General features: G+C 40.0%; 1 long non-coding RNA gene across 1 annotated transcript in view; it reads left to right on the top strand.

Annotated features, from left to right (window-relative positions):
* The first annotated feature begins 3,811 nt into the window (after positions 1 to 3,811).
* LOC107300396 overlaps positions 3,812 to 7,234 on the top strand; it is an 11,378-nt gene continuing 7,955 nt past the window's right edge. Inside the window, exon 1 of the long non-coding RNA XR_001549213.1 lies at positions 3,812 to 3,908. This is a non-coding gene — a long non-coding RNA (uncharacterized LOC107300396). The remainder of the gene's footprint in view (positions 3,909 to 7,234) is intronic.

The raw sequence follows: 7,234 nt of genomic DNA, 5'->3' as shown, positions 1-7,234 counted from the left end.
TTTTCAAACCACATTCCGAGGATTTTTAAGTAGCCCCTTTCCCAGTTACGCTGGTGGCAAAGCAACCCTGGAAACAATAAAACGTACAATAGTTTATTTCAATTAGCAGAGAAAAACCGCTCGGACATTGAGCATATGAAAACTTCAACCTAAACACGCGCCACGCCGTGGGAAGCCACAAAAATTAACCAATCGCTGCTTCTGACTTCATAATCTCTGCACCCAACCCCTCCGTCCTCCAGGCACTACGTGGGCGAAGCCTCAATTTTTACAGTGCTCTACTCTGGATAAGTCAGAGAACCTGGCCTGTGGAGGGAAAGGCGTGGGACTTTTATTTCTTTTAAAAGGGAAACTTTGGGAAGAGAGAAAATCTCACCGGTTTTTTACGCTTGGCCCTGGGGGAAAGCGGCGTTCTTCTGAAGCAAAAGTGAGAGCTATAATACACTATACAACTTTGTTCAGATTTCAGGGGGGTCTTGAGAATTTTGTAACGTCTCTTTAGGTAGCATAGTTGCAAATGTAAAAGTAATAACAAATTAAACTATGTAATTTGCTTTTTGTAATCCAGGTTCCTCTGTCGCGTGGAGCGAGAATTGCACCCTCGTTTTCCAAAATGCTTTTCAGACTCCAGTACCCTCGCAAAGCGGGGGTGGGTCTGTGTGTGTGCTGCGACTTCCCCGCAGGGAATACTTTGGGACCACTTTATTACTTTTTTTTTTAAAAAAGAAACTTGTTACCACCTTTAATTAAGCTGCTTCTAACGTGTCAGGTGAGATGCGCACCTCTGGAAGACCGCACTGCTGCCTCCGACCCCTTTCCCCGTCGCATTGCCAAGCATTAATTTCCACGGAAAAGGCCGATCATCCTTTCTTCTCGGCTGCAGATGCACTAATTTAACACATTCAAGATACATTTAGAGATACCATGAAGTAACCCAGTGGGTGTCTTCGCCGTCTGGAATTATTTATAAAAAATAAATGCAGGCGGGATATAAATAAACCAACGTGGCTGGCTGGCAAAATTCTGGGAGGGGAAGTCACAAATCTTAAGTTTGGCCAAGTCTGGATACTCCTGATGTAGACAGCGTTCCTCCCAGATCCACGCTCATTTTCCTGCCTTTCTTCCCTCCGCTTTCAGGCTGTGGGTGATAAAAGCCCTGCTGCTGCAATTCTGCTCCAAAAGTTCCGATCTAAACGTTCGGGCTGCAACCCTCCTCGTGAGGACGCTCAAAAGTTCAAAAAAAAAACCACCCCAAACAAACTTGGCCATTCTATAATAAAGGAATCCCCGCGGGGAAGGCGGCAGCTTTCTTCCCGGCCTCGGATGTGTGACGTAATTCCGGAGGTGGGCGGGGAGAAGAAAGCCGCCATTTTGTTTGTTTGGCTACTTGATAAGGGGGGGAAACCGAGGTCTTCCCACCTGCTCGTAGCTAGGAAGGGACGGGGAAATTGGTAGCGCTTCTTTTTCCTTCGTCAGGTGAGCTTTGTGGAGAGGAAAAAAGGTAGGTGTGAAGTGGAGCGTCTTTGTGACCCATCTCCCGGGTTGGGAAGAAAGCATTAATGTTCCGGTTGGGGCAGGGGTAGGCAACCTCGGCTCTTTTATGACTCATGGACTTCAACTATGCTGACTCAGCTATGCTGACTCAGGAATTCTGGGAGTTGAAGTCCATGAGTCATAAAAGAGCCGAGGTTGCCTACCCCTGGGTTGGGGTAATGAGGAGGACAGCAAATCGACGATAAAGTTGCTATAATTTCAAATTTTCTTTTTTCTCCCCCGAGGTACTTGAATAGCAACAAAAGAGGTTCTCTCCCCCCCCCCAACGCGATACTTTTCCTGAGGTTAATTATTGCAGTTTTACGTTAAAAGAATAGCAAACGACGTGACTTAAATTTAGCTCGTTAGATATACTGGTATGGTCCACATTGTATCTCAGCAGCGATCCCACGAGTAGAAATCCGTTTTTCCAGTCTTATCTGGAGATGACTAAATAAATATGGGACTGGGCGTGTGGAAGTTATGTACTACATCTCTGTGTGGAGGAGAGAGAGTCGAATTTTTGACTGCATAACAAATAATCAGCCTCGAATAATCACAGCCGAGTGAGTGTAATATCGAGATAGTATTGAGATAGAGATGCACCCCTCTTTTGTTTTGGCACTTCACTAATTGCCAATAAAATAGATCTACAAGAAACATCGTAATAGAAAGGTTAAAAAGGAGCATCGTTGCACTTAATGCTGCAGAAGCCACAGTATTAATATTGTTCGTTGCATTGTATTGTCAGGGATGCCTGTTGCTCCTCTCTTTCCCAGTTTAAGCCGAGCATCCTCTTTAACAAAAGGTAGTTGAGACATACAGTAGGAGCAAGACAACATTGATTTTTAGTGAGTTTTCACATTGCAGCAAACCTTAGTAGGATACAGTTCCTGTTGATTTAGCAGGTTCTGCAAACACAGCCATCATGGTTTATTCATAAACCATAGCTTTAACAATGTTTGAATGTCATCAGCCTCTTTCATGCCTATTACGGTAGATATGTACCTACCTATAGGCATGACTTCTGGTACTAGTGCCTGGTCCTGGACATTTTGGAAGTCTTAACCTGCTCATGAGAAGATAGCCTTGTAGAATTCTCTATAGAGATCTAAATAGTGATGGTAAATTGTAAAGTGTTAGTAATCCTGAAGGTTGTTTTTATTTAGGAGAGAGCAAGAATGCAATCAGCCTCTAAAATTGTTTGTCTGAGAGTAAACCTGAAATTTACATGTTTATTCAAAATTTAATACTCCTGGACTACTAAACTGATTACTCTTATGCACATTGAAAGCAATATGATCACACAGGGAGCTTACTCTCTTGCAATCCCTTCCTCTCCGATCTCTGCTCTTTGCAAAGGAAAGGGAGGGAAAAAAGCAAGTGATTTCTGTAAGTCTCTCCTTTGCCTGAACCTTTCCCCTTTGGTTTGGTTTGTCTTCTAATCACTGCCCGCTCTTCAGAATCCTTGAGTTCCCTGCTTAATATCTTATATGCATCAAAAGCAATGTGATCATGTCTGCAGTCCAGGGCTGGGAGCCAGGGATGTGCCATACATACAGTTTACTATACCCTTTCTCATTGCCAGTGTGATCATATTGCTTTCAATGTGTAGAAGAGCAAACAAGAATTTACTCTCTTGAAATTTTTTCCTCTCCAGTTTTTCTAATCTGCAGGGGATATGGGAGAAAGGTCAGCCAAAGAGAGATTGCCCTCATGAATGGTTGTTTTCCCCCTCCCCCATGTTACAACTTGCAGAGTGAAGAGATTGTAGAGAAAGGGATTTGAAGGGATTAAGTTTCCAGCCCCAGTCTGCCCTAGCAATCATTTCAAGACAATCTAACCTAAAATATTCTGGATATTTATTTATTTTCTTTGTCTTGATAAGTAGCATATTGGGTTCAAGTAATGAGGAATGGGAGGGAATACAACAAATGGGCAGAAATTCTCTTGAATTTAAATAAATGGTTCTGTTTTTACAGACTTAAATATTTTTTGTAAACTGCTCTTTTTATAGTAACTCTGAAGTAAGTCTCACTTTGTAATGAGGTTTATTTCCACTAAATTGAAATTAGAATATAACCTTACCTTCATTTGCCATATTAAAGTAAAATCAACTCCTATTGAAATAATAGCAGTCCTTTTTGACTTAATATTTAAGGTTGTGCTTTTAATTTGTTTTAAATAAACGAGCATGTAACACTTTTATCTTGATAGATTTTCTTTTAAAAGATGAAGCACTCAAAACAAGCTGCTTATTCTGAAGAGGATGATAAAGGAAAAGAAAAGACTACAAATAGCCGAAAGCATAGGAAGAAGTCTCAGAGTAGTGAAAGAAATTACAGATGCTATAAATCACTTAAAACTGCAGACAGGTACTTAAATATATTTTTCTAATTATAAATATAGTATAGGATAATTATATAAATAATTAAATAAGGTTTAAAGAGGTGAGAGCTGCTTTTATCTGTTTGGTCTTCTGGAAGGATATTAAAACTTGACTTTTCCAGTTGGCTTGGGTGTTCCTCACCACTGGAAGTGGTTGATGGGATACAAAAATCTCATCCCTGTGCCATCCATTTCCTTAGTTCTAGATTTTATATAATTTTTTTAAAAAATAATTGTTTTTATATTTATCTTTTTACTGTTTGTAAGTTGCCTTATCAGGGACATGGTCGTCATATAAATTTAATAAATAAGAAACTATGTTACTTTAGTACATTTATGTAACTGTTTGATTTGATTTGATTTGATTATATATATATATATATTGCTCTTATGTTTTTTAAAGTAGTTTAATTAGTATTATAAATGATGTCTGTGTTCCTTTGTTTTTATTTAGTGAGACAAAGATAAGAGTTCCTTTTATAGTAATATTGTTCACTGAAGTTTTAGAAGTTAAAAATAATTTGCTATAGTAAGGAAAGGAACCAACAATTTCTTTGATGACTTTGGATACATTTATGCAAAGTTTTTGCGAGCTAAGCTTGCAAAGTGCATTTTCATGTCTAATATTAATTGGATGCTTTGTCCAAGAGAAGGATTATATTGATGGTACTTAATATAATTTTCATGTAATCATTATAATACTGATTTTCTCTTTTTAAATGTCTACTTTTATATTTGTATTCTTTTCTACTGACTATTGTATGTCACTCAAAGTTACGTCTTGTGAGATGGGCAGCTCTATACATTTGATTAATAAATAAAATTTAAAATTATCTGAAGTTGAGATATTTACACTGTGTGTTTTTAAACTTATTTATTTGCTGAACTATCTCTTTATGGAAAGTGATAATATTGAATTCCCTGGAGAATAATTTCAGTGTAATTCTTTATTTTATTGCTGTTTTTATTGGATATGCGAGTCCTATCTCTTGAACCCTGCCTTATCTATTGAACTCTCATCTATTTTCTTTTCAAGAGTCTAATTAGGCCCTTGTTAGTGGCCAGCTCTTGACTGTTGTTCATCTCTACCATACCTATGGAGGCATAAAAACAATTCATGTACAAACTGCATAGCCTAAATTGATTGCTGCTAGTCAGCAAGGATATATGAGGAGCTGGTGTCCTTGAGAATGATCCTGATCATTTTCACTCAGCAGTTCATAACTTACCCTCCCCATAGAACTAAAGCAAAGGGGCTTTTTTAGCATCTGTGATGTTCATTAAAAGCTAACTATTATGCAGATCAGTCTAAGGCTCATTTTAATCCAACATTTTCATTCTCAATATAAACCCAAATGTCCCTGTTGTTCTTACAAACAGAAGAGGGATATATACTCCCTTCCTACCATTGTTCCCTTATACCTTATATATGGGAACATCCCAAATCTGGAAGTAAACTGAATCTTTAAGATTATTAACCCTAGTAGGCATGTTCTCTGTGAATTTATTCAATATTCTTTTAAAAACTTCCAGTGACTATTGTTATGTGATAATGAATTATGCAGATATGCAGACTGATTATAAGCTATGTGAAAAAGTGCTTCCTTTTATTTGTTTGCTTATCCTTCAAGTGAACGTCATTGGATATCCCCTAATCCTAACATAGCTATGCAACTCTCTTTCAGCTGCTCAGTGCAGCAAGGCTGAAGCACTTTGGGGAGATGCTGTGAAATTGACAGTTGAGGATGTTTGGCTGTTATGTGGATAGTTGTGTTAGCTGCTTCCCAAGACCTGGGAAAGGGAATGGGTAAGTGTGAGAAGGTAAAAGTGATGGTGGAGAGAGGGTGATTGTAGTTGGGCTTTAGGGAGTAGTGAGTTTGTTACTGCTGCATAGCCTGTGCTACTTCACACTGTCTTTGGATTAGTAGTGGAATCTCCAAAAATGATAGCTTTGAAGACTTTACCTGCTCATATATAGTTCAGGGCCACCCTAGCAAGCATGAACCTGATCCAAATCATTAAAGGATGTAATATACAGAAATAATCAGGTGTTAGATCTAGTTTTTATCACAGGGTAATTATAACATGATCTGAAGGCTCTATCAGTCCTGTGTCATGGTCAGACTGATTGTTTTGGGGTTGCTGGTGCTGTCTTACCCACCCACCACCAGAAAGAGGTTGGGCCTATTGAAAATTACTAGGCAAGAAAGGGATCTTGAGTTAGAATCTGACTGGGCAGTCTGGTGACATTTGCTGAAGCATGGCCTTGTCCTGTTGTTTGGGAATGCTTAATCCTATGACAGCTGAGGAAGAGAACATGGCTTTTGGGACTGTTAACCTAGTTGCCTGTTAAATCTAGTTCCCTTTTGGTTGGATACATGAATGGTGAATTCATCCTTGAATGAGAGGATGCTTTTGCCTAACTTGATGATAGTGTATACTACCTGAGTGTATACTACCTGAAAAAACTGGACCCTATAGTGGCAGACAATTGTAGCCCAGTCTTCATTCTTCCTATCTAGGAAAGTTGTTGAAAAGGTGATCAAGTTGCAACTTTAAAAGATACTGACATTATCAGATTATCTGGGCCTGCTTCAGTCAGGTTTCAGGCCCAGGCAAAGTAGAGAGACAACATTTGTTATACTTGTTGGTAACCCCTGTCAGTGCCAGGATGTCCTGATTCTTCTTGACATCTTTCAATATTTTCATAGTATCTTTCTGGATTAACTATGAGGATTGAAAGTGGGAGACATGAAGTTGCAGTGCTTCTTCTCCTTTCTCCAATATCAGTTGATATTGATGAGGGGAAGAATAAGTTGAAGACTGCTTTATGAGATACCACAGGCTCAGTGCCTTGTCCTTCCAATGCCTTACATGATGCCTCTGGGTGTGATCATCGATTAGGTACAGGTAGTCTTCGACTTAAAGCAGTTCATTTAGTGACTGTTCAAAGTTAAAATGGCACTGAACAAGTAACTTATGACCATTTTTCACATATATGACCATTGCAGCATTCCCATGATCATATGATCAGAATTCAGGTGGTTGGCAACTCATATTTATGATGGTTGCAGTGTCCTGGGGCGGGAGTGTCCTGGTTGCAGTGTCCTGGGGCGGGAGGAACTCCGGCCAGGAAGATCTTGGGCGGCCCGGTGGTGGAGGCCTGGTCCGGACTATATTATTCGGCTCCCCGGCCGGGCGCGGGCCTGTTCCGGTGGGCCGGACGGCCTGGCGTTCGGCTTACCTTCGGCCCGTTTTCGTGGCTTAGAAGGGCGGCCTGGAAGTACTCTGGCGGCCTGGCGGTGGAGACCAG

Source organism: Protobothrops mucrosquamatus, unplaced genomic scaffold (genome assembly GCF_001527695.2).
Source record: "Protobothrops mucrosquamatus isolate PMUCROS unplaced genomic scaffold, P.Mucros_1.0 scaffold6893, whole genome shotgun sequence".
Classification (NCBI taxonomy): Eukaryota; Metazoa; Chordata; class Lepidosauria; order Squamata; family Viperidae; genus Protobothrops; species Protobothrops mucrosquamatus.
This window is presented reverse-complemented; position numbering and strand designations above follow the sequence as displayed.